At 38.9% G+C, this 14,907-nt stretch overlaps 1 protein-coding gene across 1 annotated transcript in view; it reads left to right on the forward strand.

Moving 5' to 3' along the window:
• SBDS (SBDS ribosome maturation factor) overlaps nt 1–14,907 on the forward strand; it is a 471,306-nt gene that overhangs the window by 50,344 nt on the left and 406,055 nt on the right. The gene's annotated exons all lie outside the window — the stretch shown is intronic.

A 14,907-nucleotide genomic window follows, 5' to 3' on the forward strand; every position in this document is an offset into this window, starting at 1 on the left:
ATTGTCTGCAAATAAAGCTAACTTTTCTTGGTTACCACACAAATTATATCCTTGACATTTTGAGACTTTTTTTTTGCCATTGGCTCTAAGTATAAAGAAAGCAACAAAGGGGAAGGAGGGCACCCCTCCCTCGTTTCTCTATTCAGACACAGTGCGTCTGAGAAGAACCATTCCACGTTAATTCTTGCCTCCAATTCTTCATTTATCCTCCTAATTAACCTTATTATTGTATCGTATAATGGAAATGCTTCCATTGCCCTACTCATAAAATCATATCTTAAGCTCCTCAATTCTTCCACTGCATTGAAACCCACCAACAGGAGTATTTCCTTACATTCTGCTTCCCTCTGGATCATTATTGTTGTATTAATGTCATTTGAATGCTTACTTCCCCTCCACTTAACCACATTAATCCATATTGATCAATTTTTGTCAAAACTTTTGCCATTCCTTTAGCTAGTATAGACATAAATACTTTGTTTAAAACTGAAATAGGTCTATATGAAGCTGGGTCATATAAGTCTGTACTGTGTGTAGATAATATAGCCACCAAAGCTTTTTTTAGAATGTTGTTGCTTCCCCTCCTGTTTAAAATACCGTTGGAACAAAATCTTTCAGATCATTATCACTTTCTTCCCTTATGACTTCCACAGGAATAGCATCTGTTCCTGGAGACTTTCTTGCAGATTTCTTTTACATCCCTGTTTTTATCTCCTCTCCTCCTGTCTAAAGTGGTAGTTTGTTGAGCTTCCTTTATCCCTAACATTGGCATAATTATGTCTTCCATAAATATTTCTAGCTGTGCTCTTTTTTTGATTTCCACATTTCTCTGCTTTATACAATTGTCATAACATTTATGAAGTATATCTGTTACCTTTACGTGATCTCTGGTTTAATTTTTGTTATAAACTCTTTGTTAGGCTGCAACCCTTTTCTACATTCTGTTGTCCAAGTCATTGTGGTTTGTGCTCTGGAGGTATTATAAAAATAGTTGCTTAATGGCACTCTTTTCAAACATGATATCTAGATACTCACTTATTTTTTTCTCTAGCACTCTGTAGTTACACCTCTTCTTGCTATGAGGTTCTCTTTATTCTGCAATACTTTAACATTTGTCAGTCCCTTTTAAATAATCCCTGTCACTTGTTAACCATATCTTTTTCTCTTTTATTTCTACCCTATTTTTAAAACTCCATTTTAATTTTATCCCACTCTTTAGCTATAACTTCTGAAGAAATTTCTGTCTTCTCTAATAAATCTCAAATACTTTACACTACTCATTCCCTAAATTCCTCTCTTTTTTTTTTAACAGGTAGGTGGGAAAGTGCCAGTGTCTTATTTTTACTATAGTACCTTGCATTTTTTAGTTTTTATTGATGCATGATGAGAAATAGTTATTGGTTGTGTGTTTGAAGATTTCAATTAAATGCACGTCCTTGTGAAATATAATTTCTATCTAGACTTGCCCAGGTATTGTATCTTGGGGAGTAATATGTAAATTCCTACTACTGAAATCACATTTTTCATACCAAATAATTTCATAAATTGCTTCAGAAATATGCCCTTTTTGTTATATTTTCCCTTCTAGGTCTGCTTGATATATATACTCACTATTGTAAATCAAATTCTAGTCCCCACTTATAAGTAATATTCCCTGCTGAAAGCTGATTATTTCTCCCCAAAATTTCTTAAGCTCCCTAACAGCAGTTTTCAGTGGAATATAGATGCATGCCATTGCAATCCTCCTTCCTTGCCAATAAACTCCTTATTACCACACATTTACCATTTTTGTCTTTTTTTTTTTTTTTACCTCTATCACTATTGGAGTCCCTCTAGCAATTAGTATAATTACTCCTTTTTTGTCTGTTCCTGATATTCTACTGAATATCCATTCCAAAATCCTGTCTTTATCAGTCACATATTCATTTGTTTCCAAATGTTTCTCCTGCAACATTGCTGTTTGTACTCCGCATTTCTTAATGCAATTTTATACTCTTTCCTTTTTATCTATACCTGTAAGGCCTTTCATATTCCAGGATAATATGGAGTGCATAACCTTCATGATAAAAAGTTGTTGTTCCCATCTATTATATATGACATTTTTTGAATGTGCATCGCCAGCTTTTTTATTTTTTGTTACATGCATATACTAATGTTCAGCACGCTGATCATTTGTAAAGTTGTTTCTCTTCTCCATTTGAACCTATGTCACATTTTAAGACTTTTCGTTTTTAGAGAAAACCCTCAAAATAAAAACTAAATACAAAACCCCCTCCATCCCCTGTTAACTTAGAACAAACACACACAACTGTGTACATCTTCAAAACATGAAGTTTAACCCTCCGGAAGGGAAAAATTGCCCCACTTGATAGCTGTACTTACAGGCATCATCTAACATAAAATTAAGGTTATCCATGCTAAAGTGCATGCTACAGCATGTTCTCACACTTAAACTGATTGCGGTTTGTTCTTTTCTTATATGAAAAACAGCTTGTACGCTTTCAGAAAACATTAAATTTTAGCTCTAACAAAAAGTGCACTGGCTATCTTTAAATAAAACTAAATTCTACGCTGTTCTGTTAATTGCATTAAAATATTAAGGCTGCTAGGGGAGTTGTTAACTCTTATTCATTTGTATAATTTCAAACTTAATTTTTTCACTTAACTGCTTGGCATTGTTTATTGTATTTATTTTACATTTGTTAACTGGGAAAATCTGACTTGGAACGAGCCAATTTTCAGCAGAGGCCCGGGGAGAAATGCTCCAGACACATGTCTGTAATGTGGGAGGAAACCAGAGCATCCAGAGGGAAACCCACACGAACACAGGGAGGACATGCAGACTCCACACAGAAGGCACCCCAGCCAAGATATCGAACCGGAGAACCTCTTGCTGTGAGGTGACAATGTTACCGCTGCACCACTGTGCCGTCCAATCCAGATTCTCAAGATTAAGAGTTTGGACCTGCAGACAGCTCGTCTCCATGGAAATGTACTCGTCAATGAGTCTTTGTAGATTTCACTCGGAAAAGAATGCACAGTAGCCCTCAGCTGCAGATATCTTGACTCCACATTTGCCAGTGGAAAACAATCAAGCTAATATATTTACATTTGTAAGAAGCTTAGCATTTTTATGGCTTTCATCTTTTTGTCTTACTTTTAAAACCTATACACTTACAAAAACACTTGTTTACAGCTTAAGCCAAAGGTTGTAATCTAGACATTCACCCTTGTGAATTTGTTGTCTTTCGGCTTTTCCCGGTTAGGGGTCGCCACAGCGGAACTCCGGTCCGCTAATGATTGGCAGCAGATTTTGATGAATGCCGAGGTGCCAGCTCGACGTTCAACCTCCAACGAAGGCACACCCATTTATGCATGTGTTTTGAACATCCACCCAACCGCGGGGAGGATATGCAGACTCCATACAGAAGGCAATTCCCGCAATCCACCCTTGTGAAGTAAAGAAAGAAAATATTCTAATTTTACATATAATATAATCCATGCACTTACACCCCGCCCCCACTGCTCAAGAGCATAACTGTGAGCATTAAACTTACTTTTGTCCGGTCTTTTTTTTTTTTTTTTTTTATTGTTATATTGTGAAACGTATATATCTTTATCTTAAAACAAAAAAAATACTTATTTACTTTAATATCTTTAACGCACACAAGACTCACTGAAAAGACCAGCCACACATTTAAAATACTCCTGACTATTCACTGCACAGAACTGTTTTACTGTATGTGACATGCAGTTTATATCCTGAGATATTTTATACAAATACCAATAAAAAAATTTGTTTACTAGTTTTTCCTCTTTTAGTATCCATCTAAACATTAATGATATAAAGTGGGGTATATGCTTTACAATCCGCCCCAAGTTTAACAAAGTCCACAAAAATGAAAAGCTGAATCCCCTTCTGCTTGCTAACTCCGTTTTTGTTGGATAAACCTTTCTATTTCCTCCTTACCTGTTCTGCGTCACAAAATTTCTTTGATCTTCCAGGGAAAAAAAAAACACTTTGAAGACAGCTGGATACAGCAGATTGAATCTCCACATGCCTGTTGACATTTCCTGATTTCTGGGATAAATTTTGCTTCTCTTTTGCATGGTGTATAGTGAATAATATTTCTTTTTCAAACACACTGCTGTCTCCTGTGTTTAACAGTTTACCCTTCTGCCACAGTTTTGTCCAGATCAACTCTTTTTTGCTGGTATGATTGCATCTTTTCTAATGTAGGTCTTGACTGCTTTCTCATGGCCGCGTTTGGCGCATGTGCCTTTTCAGCTAACCAAGTCTGCTGTGGGGCACCAGTCTAGTTGCTTATTTGTGCTTTCATGACATTAATGTAATGCATTCTTTCCAGTTTCTCTGGTATAGCAGAAAAATCTCAGGGTTACTCTGCTTGCTGTGTCCTTCAACTCTCCTGTTTTTTTTAACAGTTCTTCTTGAGAAACCTCATATTCATCCAGCTTTTCTTCATGTCAGCCTCTGATTTTTGCAATTTTATCATTTCATCTGAATGGCTAGTTAAAGCTTCTATTTTTATCCTTTTGTTGTTTGAATTGATGTATTTCTTCAGTATTTCATTTATTGTAATCACCTCTGAGTACTTTTGATTTATTTTTTCTTCTAAATAACTGGAAGCCATCTTTTGATACAAAACTGAAGCTTGAATTGTTTTTTTTAGTGAACAGCTACATAATTATTCCAAGATAGTGTTTTCTTTTCACCATTTCTGTTTGATTTTCTTTCAGGTTTTCCAAATTTCTTCATTGCTGGCATCCAGGCAGTGTATTTACTAGCTAGTAACTAAATCTTAACCCCCCCCCCACCAAAAAAATAATGGCATTGCTTTTTCTTAGTTTCTATCCTCGGTTTGGTAGACCTGAAGTTATGCTGTTGATTGTCTTAGAAGTCTTCAATACCTTGGTCATCCTTGAGTACTTTTGTGAAGCATAGGAGGGTGGACCTACTTTCCAGGTCTAGACCACCTTTTGGGGTCAGTATTCTCATTGCTGTTTTGGCCAAGGGTATCCTATCTAGAAGAGCTTGGTATGCTGTTATGGAGGTTATGGATGTTGGGCCTCTTCCTAGCAAAAATAAATTGCAAAAGTTATGTACTTACCATAATGATGCATCTTTTATGTCTGATTTTTTTTTTTTTTTTTTTTGTCCATTTCATCGCGTGCGTTGTTGGATTCAATCAGATCTGACCTCGGCACCATCTCTGAAGCTTCACAGATCCGTGGCTGTGACTCCTCTCTCCATAATTCACTCTGCCTTAGTATCTCAGATTGTTTGCCAGTGATGATTTGGCAGGGGCGGAAAGGAGGAATGTTAAACTGGAAGAAAATCATACAACACTGATCTGTCATTACAGTGAGTACGTAATGTTCATGTTTGAAATTGTCTGATTTTGTCTGATTCAGTACATGAGACTTATTCCCAAGCTATTTTCACCTGGGTGGTATCATGGAAGGACATTCCTGAGAATGGTGGGACATGGTGGAGCCAAAGGAGGAGCATGATCTAGGTTGTATATCCAATCTATAATGAGACACACAGGTGTAAACTGTTGACCAGGTTGCAGCAGCACAAATATCATCAATGGGAACTCTGTTTTGAAAGGCTGTTCAAGGGGCCATTTCTCTTGTGGAATGAGCTTTGTATTTCAGTTGCGGGGATAGGCCCTGTTTAATATATACAAAAGAAATACAATCTGCTAACCATCTTGAAAGCGTAGCCTTAGAAACTACTTTGCCCAGTTTGTGTGAGTAAGTCTAGAAAAAGCAATGAACACTTGATCAGATATCCTGAAGTGTTACTTTCTATGGCGGTAAAATCCAAGTTGGCGATGAACATCCAAGATATGCAGAATATATTCACTTTTGTATGAGAAACTGAGAAAAAGCACTGGTATGTTGGGTGATTGTTTTCAGTTTGCTTTGGATGTCACCTTAGGGCAGTGATGGTGGACCTATGACAGGTGTCAAAGGTGACACGCCACAATGTTTTGGGTGACACTTCAGCAATCACCAACACCCAAGTTATCAAAGACGCTGCTTTTGCATTCGTTGCTCATGTGAAGTGCACTGAATTATTTTGTGCCAGGAGCTTTTGACACACCAAAGGTTTGCCATCACTGCCTTTGGAAGAAAATATGAGAGTCCTTAAGAAAATTTGGTTTAAATTTGCTTTGGATGTCATCTTAGGAAGAAAATATGTGTAAGTCCTTGTAAACTCTGTCTTTGTGAAAAGTCGGTTAAGAAGCTTTGCAAGAAAGGGCCTGTAACTCTGAAATTCTTCTGGCTGATGTAACGGCCACAAGAAAAATAGTCTTCCAAAGAGAGGAACTTCTAATTTGCTGATGCTCCTTGTTTAAAGGGAGGTTGAGGTAATTACTTGGATCAAAAAAGTAGTATCCCATGGAGGGACAGGGTCTCTGTTTGGAGGTCATAGGAGGAGCGTTCCCCTCAAAAAGAGACTGTAGTGATGCCATGGAGGTGTGATTTTGACCTGTGTGGAAGTTTGAAATTGCAGCCATTTTCACTTTGATAGTAGAGAAACTGGAACCACTATGGAAAAGCTCAAACAGGAACTCCGGTGTGGAAGGGATGGGAGCAGAAAATGGATCCTTTCTTTTCAACATAGCCTGGATGGGAAATCTTTTCCATTTGCTATGGTAAATCTTCTTTTTTTTTGTGTGTGTGTGGATTGCTTTTGGGAGGTTGAAGTAATCTGAACAACTGATGCTGGAAGCCTGGCATCTCTGGCCAAAGTGAGAACTGGAGGAACCAAGTGACTAGTTTCAGGGATCCCTGGTCCGGAGGAGGCAGTCCAGCCAGGTGAGTCAAGAGATTTGGATCTTGATCCACCATCCATGCAGGATGAACTAGTAGTTGCCTCGGGGTAGGGAACTGTGTTAGGTGGGTCATGAAAGGAGCAATGAGGATCATTCTGGTTTTGTACTTTCTTACTTTCTAGATTAATTTGTTTATTAGAGGCAATGGGGGAATACATAAAGGAGACCAGGGGGCCCAAATGTGGACCAGAGTGTCCTTCGGTGACTGTCTCTGTAGAGGGATCAGGGCAAAATAACTGGTGCACTTGTTTAGGTAGGAAGCAGAAAGGTTGGCATCTGTGATGGAAAATCAAAGCTGCTGCTGTTGGATTGAGGGATCTCTCATGAGGCATTAAGATAGTTCTGCTCAATTTGTCCCATAATACTTTGGATATCCCCAGGATGTACTTTGCCATCAGAAGTCAGTGTGAAGATATTGCCCACTGTTATACTCTCATGCCCTCCTGGCAAAGAGGGTACCAGCAGGTTCCTCTTTGTTGATGTACCAGACTACTGCCATGTTGTCCATCTGTATTGTATTTATGTGCAAAAGATGACCTTCTGTCACTGATGGAGATTTAATCCACCAGCTGGTGTGATCTCTGTGTATCTGAGTAATGCGAATTTTGCTAAGTAATGGTTGAACATTTTGAGACAGTTGCACCGAAAGAGTATATTGAAGTGCTGTCATATAAAATGTGACAAGTGGAACTAGTAAAATTGTGCAGGCCATTAGACCAAAAAGTCATGTAATTAACCTTGCTGAGTGTGAAAGATGCAGCAATACCAGTGTAGCTTTCAGATGCAGGGAGAGCACCCTGGACTGAGGTAATTTGGCTATTTGGAATGTTGAGCCCACATGGCATCCAATGCATTCTTTTTGTTGTGTCTGGTCCAGGTGACTCTTGGTTAAATTTATTGCATTTCCTAGATTCTGTGGTAGTTGGTGCAGAAGGTCCAAATGATGCAACCGCAGATATTTGAAGGAGACAGTGAGGAGACAAGTCGTCGAGATATGGAACAACTTGGATCCTTAGCAGGCATAGATGTGCTACAACTACTGCCATTATCTTGGCAAATACAGTGGGGGCTGGCTACAGTGAGACCGAACGGCAGCAATTTAAATTGATGATAATTGTCTCCCAGCCAAAAATGGGGAAATCTCCTGGAAATATTTTTTATCTTTATATGATCATTTGGATGGAGCCAGGCTGAGTGGTAACACCTTTTCTTTTGGGTCTGCCAAAACCTTCTCATTAGTATCAAAGGCCAAAGCCACAGTCAGCACTGAGTGAGGTCTCCTGTTTGAAGAAGAAGCAGACCTCCCAGTACCGACGGGTCTGTGCACCAAGGCCAGTCTCTAATCTAAGCTGTTAAGGGCTGAGGCCCTGAGAGGGAGAGACAGCTCTGATAACTGTGGAGATTTATGGAGCACATCCAGTTGACCTTCCTCAGAAGAGGCAATATGGACTGAATCATGACTGTTCAGAATTCCGTCCATTTTACAAATGGATTTAGATGATTCCGCTGTTGAGTGGGTCTGAGGTCCCCTGTCTTCTTGGGTACCAAGTGGCTGTATGACACTTTTTCCAAGCTGTTAGGAAAAAAAAAACTGCTGCTGCAGATTCCTATTGACTAGGTGGAATGGTGGGAACATTCTTCTCTTATATTGTGGGGACATGAAAAGGAAATGGAGTATCCTCTGTAAATTATGTTTAACACCCAGAAATCTGTTATGGTTTGCCAGGCTTGTATGTGCTCGACTGCCTCACTTCCTGATGAAGGGACAATGAAAGCCCTGATTGTGCGGTCTGCCTCCGTCTCTTGGGTGACTTACATTAGATTTACCTCTTCCTCTGCCACAAGAAGGTCTTTTCCCAAGGGTGTCCTGATAAAAATCTTGTGATTTGCGGAACAACGTCTTTTTTTGCCCTTCTGATTCCTAGAGCAGGTTCTTTTTGGGGTGGAAAAGCGGATTCTCATTGCAGAGTTTTACCATCTTGTTGATTCCTGGTTAGTGTGTCCTTTATCTTTGTCCCAAAAAGAGTAGAATCATCAAATGGGACATTAGTGAAGGATGTTGTTGTAAACATCCAGTTATATTGGCACATAGCAATGGCAGTGCCAGCAGCCCTAGCTGTACCATCAGCTGTGTCAGCTAGTGGTCACGTGTTAACATTTGATATAGACTGAATGGTAGTGAGCAGGGAGTCTGCAGTCTTGTGAATATCCACAGGTAGGTTATGTGAGAGAGACTTTGAGAGCTCTGTAGTCATGTCTCTCTGCAATTGTGTTACATGTGTCAAATAGTTCAGTGCTTCAAAAGTCACTGAAGCATATGTTCCTTTCCCAATTCTGTCAGCACCATAGATGCCCTGTTGGGGGGGGGGGAGTGAGCAGCAGAACTTTACTCTGATAATTCCTTCTTGATGGCTGCTGCTACCACCATGGCATTTATTGGAGGACCTATGCTGTAGTGCTCTCTGTCCTTAGGTGTGCCAGGATCTTATCTTCTTTCTTTGAAATTGGTTCCATCACATCAGGGTCCTTCCATGTCCACTGAGCCATAAGGTCAATAAGTGGAACAATGGGCGGTACCATCCAGGATGAAGTTGAGCCAGAACCAACGACCTCCAAGAACATGATCTCATTTGGTGAAGGATCATCTGTGGATCACCCCCCCTTGTTGTTTGATCAATTTTGAGGATCTTGGGTAAAGTGACTTCTTTAGAGAGGGATCTAAAGGAGCCTTACCTTCATCTAAATCCATATATTCAGTGGGAAAATCTGGGAATGAGTCTGTATGCTTCCATTTGCACATCTGTTTCCTGTGAACCTGTACTGGTGAATGATCAGAAAGGCCCGAGTCTGACTAGGGACTTGGTTAGTGACCAGACTTGGAAGCCTGTGCTACTGACTGTCCCTGTCAGATAGAAGGAAGAGAAGAAGAAGCAGAATCCTTTTGAGGTTTGGGTGGAGTCAAGATGAGTAGTAACACCTTTTGTTTTGGCACAACCAAAACCTTCTTAAAAGTCTCAAAGGCCAAAGTCACAGTCTGCACCAAGTAAGGTCTTCTCCTGTTTGAAGGAGACCTTCCAGTGCCAATGGGTCTGCACCCCGAGGCCAATCTTGGATCCAAGCTGTTGGGTTGAGACCTGAGAGGGAGAGATGACTCTGATCACTTCAGAATTGAACCACCCCCTTGAATACCAGTGCCAACACTTTTCTCAGAGACTCTCTCTGATCTGAACTCCTCTGAGTTGAAAGCGAGAGAGATACAGTCGAAATCGAAAAAGCGTGAAGTGTCAGCTCAGACAAAGGTGCACTGAGGCAGATCAGATCCAGGATAGCCCAGTGGACAGATCACTACTGGAGAGAGAAGAGGGTTTGTTGGAGCAGTACTTGGTGCATTCAGGGGTGAAGGCACTGAGAGAAACCCAAGCTGGATTTGCATTCTGAAGAACTTCTTCGTCATTCTGTTGACGCCTTGCTGGGCAAGGATTCTGGATGACTGAAAAGAAGAGCCACTGAAGATAGTTTTGAATATCTTTTCTCTTATAATATTGGAGAGTGTAGTCTCGGACTCACTGGTTCCAGGGAGAATTGGAGGCAAGGACAGGAAGGTCAGATCAGTGGAACTGACATCCTCCCTGTAGCGGTTTGGGCTCCCAACAGATGGATCCAGAGACCGCTTCCTGGACTTTTTTTAAGTTTTCTTGCTGCCTCTTCTCCTTTTCTAGTCTTTCCTTCTCACTTGTCTTTTTTTACTTGCCTTTGTCCTTGGGTTTTGGCTTTGTAATATGTTTTGGCTGCGGAAGCAGCAGTAGCTGTGAATGAAGAGGGGGCAGCTGAGAGGGAAGACCCTGTCTGTGGAGGGAGAAGACCTTTTGGCAGTTGGTATTTCTTTAGTTGTATGGAGAAGCATAATGCCAAAAGAGGCACAGGCTTCACAGTTTGTCACAAGATGGGCAACTCCCAAGCAATAAACACACAATGAGTGCAGATTCTGGGAGGGGATTTTGTGTCCACATTCAGCACACTTTTTTTTTTTTAAACTCTGACTGTCAGATGTTCTAGATTACACAACCAAAGTACAGCCAACACAACAAAATACTGTCTAAAATTTAAAGTTAAATCACACCAAAGGTTTCAAACAATCTGTACAGTATCTATATATGTATAGAAAACATCTATGAAAATGTAATGACTGTCGCTAGTAGAAGGAAAATACAGTTTTGAAGAAAACGCCCAGTGCTGAGGATAACTATCCCTTACTATCTATCTATAAAGTGTGTAAAAACTTCTTTTTTTTTTTTCTTTTTATTTATTTATTTATTTTTTTTACTGTTGCAGAAAAATAAATCTGGAGAGACACGTCTCTCTTTAGGGGAGGAAATTGCAGACGAATTATAGCTAGAGCAACAAAGTGTACACTATTTGAAGGAGAGCCCTTGTAAAACACATCTGATGCTTCAGGCAGCAAATGAAATCTGAGGTACTAAGGCTGAGTGGAAGGAATTGTGGGTAGGGGAGCAGTCAGAGCCCTCGATCCATGAAGCTTCAGAGATGGTGGCAAGGTTGGATCTGATTGGATTCGAGAACCTAGTTTGTTAAATTGGATGAAAATAGACCAAATTGGATCAACAGATTTGTAGGAGTATGTCCTTCCTTCGTAATGATCATCTCTCCTTCCCTGTCTTGGGTGACATAGGCTTGTTTTTCGCAACTTAAGGTTATGCCTCATTGCATTTTTATCACATCTGGAAAGGAGAGCTGTTGCATTGCATCATGGGATGGGGTAGAGTGCAGCTGTCTGGAAAAGTCTGGAGTGCAGAGTGGGCCTAATGCTTGCAACCTTAGTCCAAGAAGTTGAAGTGGATAGAACCACTCCTGCTAATGTGTTGCTATGGTAGCTACATACCAATATTTCTGAAATAAAAGTGATTTATCACTCAAGACTGACATGATAATAAATGGGTCATGATAGTTGTTAAATTGGATTGGATGACAGGTGTCCACCATACTTTTATTTTAATTGCAACACTTCATAAAAAAGGCCACACAGACATTGATACATTTTCTTAATACACGCGCGCACACATACGTTAAGTAAAAGATACCTACTTTCAAGGGGAGTGTTACAGTGACTAGTGTATATAAGTATTAATTGTGCCTTCAGCAATGCTGTACAAGTCAGCAGGCTGTTTGGGCATTTAAATTTCTCAACCTTATAATACCTTCCTTTAGTTACTGTAAATTATAGTAGCTGATGGTTCTCCTTCACATCTCTCTTTTTCTTTTTTCTTTGCATTGAAATGCTGAGTAATAAGTACACATACCATACCTCTCAGCCTCTTAGAGCAAGAAATCTGGACAAAGCCATAAGTAAAAGTGGGACAAAGACCCAAAAATAGGAACAATTTTTAAATATTACTCTTACAAACTTAGAAAGTTGATAGAATAACAGGTGTTACATTAGCATGAATTTTCTGAAGGGTATGAAGTCTGAAACTCAAATGTCTGTCTTTATTTTCTGACTTCAGTCTTTAAATATGTTGCCACTAATTTGCCAGAAAACTACAACTTTATGAAAATGGACCAAAATCTGGTCATTCTGTAAAAAAATGTACAGTTAAGAGGTATCACACACACACACACACACACACACACACACACACACACACACACACACACACACACACACACACACACACACACACACACACACAACACTGCTACTTCAGTAGGAGGGTTACAGTGCTCACAAGACTGAATATAACGTGTACCTTCAACATTACACCTACAAAGGTTATTATTATTCAATAAAGAATGTTAAACATGTTTAACTTTTTTGTTACAAAACAGCAACATATTGAAGCATTGAGCAGTCACATCACAATTAAAATGACAGTGAGCTTCATTCCATATGCAGTTTAATGTACCTAGCTCCTATGCTTCCACTGTTGAATTCATTACAGAAAACATTGGCTACTTAATGTACTAGACTGTTCAACATATAAAGTCATACCCACTGCTTCCCCATGTGCCGTATCAATTCCGTACTATATGTCTAATTCCCACTTCTGTTATTAACTCTTTTATTACACCTGTTGGTATTTTATAATTTTTACTCTTCCCTGCTAAAATTTCCCTCCATACTTGAATGCACTATGTCCGTTTGTTTAGCTGGACTATGTTTACCTGCTTTATAACACCTGTATTATGCACTATATACTCATAGTCCTAAACTTATTGTAAGTGTATGCATTTTTTTAATCTATTTTATGTTATGTCATTATACTATATAATTTTAGTAGTAACTTTAATCTTGCATTACTGTTGTTACTATGCACATAACCCAGACAGAGCCTTGCAGTGTCAAATTTGATCAATGCTCTACCTCAGTAAACAAAAAAATAAATTAATTAAAAAATCTAGATCAGTGTAGACAGTGGTGAGGGAAGAAATTAAACCGTTGATCAGTATGCAGCCATCTTGGAAGACCCAGTACCAGGGTCCTCAATAAGTATTAGTCTAAAAGTATCTCCAAATTTCCATAGGATTTAATCAGTGTTTCAAGTGCATTGGCAGGTCTGTAGATAAATACAAACATACTTTATAGTACCTATACATACTGTATAGTTAAGGCATTTGATTCAGATGTAGGTTTACAGTTTTAAACCGCTGAATAGGGTAATGTGTTTAAGACTGTTGTTTCTTTCTGATCTTTTTTTGTAATTTTCAAGTAGAGTACTTGGGGATTTGGTCTGGATATGCCACACAGGGCAGCAGTATTCAAGTTTACATTAAGCTGTTTTTTTATCCTTATATTTTTAAAAGGCCACATTTTATTGATTTAGTGATTTCTGCATCAAAACTCAAATTTTCATATACTAAGTGGCCAGGTTTTTAATTGTAGATGCTATTTCTAAATGCTTATTAATAACAAGATAGCAAGTGTCTGTCACACGGGTACTAAAAGTATGCATTTAGTTTTGCCTGCGTTGATGGAAGTAATGTTTTGGTGGACCTATTTATTTCAACTTCTCCTGATTTTTTTAGAATAGTAGTATCTCCTACATTGGTTACCCGCTGGATATCATCTTCCCTATTTTTTTGTCTTGTGGTGTCTTTTTTTTTTTTGGTTCCCTTATTAGTGTCTTTCTTCTCTGATTGTACAGTGCAAAAAGAAGCATGCACTCTGTTTGTACTTCATGTATGGTGCACATATTATTTCTTCACCAACAACTGGTCTATTGAGAACCTAATTTTTCTAGCTAAGAATCTGTAACTAATACATGCAGAGTCAGTGTAGTACTGGGGATTTACAGTAATCATTATTTTTCTTTTTTTAAGTTCCAGACTCAGGGATATCATTTATGTTTAAAATAGGGTGTGTCAGAATGAGGCTCGTGCTATAAAATGCTGCAAGAACATTGTTTACCTTGCGTCCCATATCGGTTTGTAGCGCAATGATGTCAGTTGACCCAATTTTTGCCTTAGCAGTATGAATACCATTAATGAGTTTCCCTTGTAAAAGAGGCTACTAGCCTAGTGGGACTAACCCTTCAACAAAAGATAAATAATTCCTCTAATTTCAGTTTTGCTGTAGTTTTTTCCTGTTCATATACAAGCTCCCACAGTTGCTACTTGGCTGAGAGATATTTTCTTTCCTTCTAGAGTTCATAGTTCCAGGGTCTTGAACACTTGCGTTCTGTCTAATACCTCTGTGATCCAGGAAAGGGGAGAAGCTTAGATTTTATTTATTTATTTTTGTTGCTTCTAGCATGATTAGCCTTAACAAAGCTTTTCTTATATCCAGAGATGTTTTTTTCCAAGCTCCAACTAAGTAGAGCATTGTTGTATACTTTATTCATCACTAACAGGCTGTCTTAGCTGCTAGCATCTACACTGATATTTTAAAATCAGTTGAGCTTGGGCGTTCACAAAATATATAATTCCAGTTACCTATATGTTCCCTGTTACTTTTTCAGTTCCTACTGATGTTGGGGAAACATTTTATTTAACTTCCTCGTAGTAAAAAATATTTGCGGAGACATTT

This window comes from Protopterus annectens, chromosome 13.part0 (assembly GCF_019279795.1).
Source record: "Protopterus annectens isolate FY-2018-M chromosome 13.part0, PAN1.0, whole genome shotgun sequence".
Taxonomy (NCBI): Eukaryota; Metazoa; Chordata; order Ceratodontiformes; family Protopteridae; genus Protopterus; species Protopterus annectens.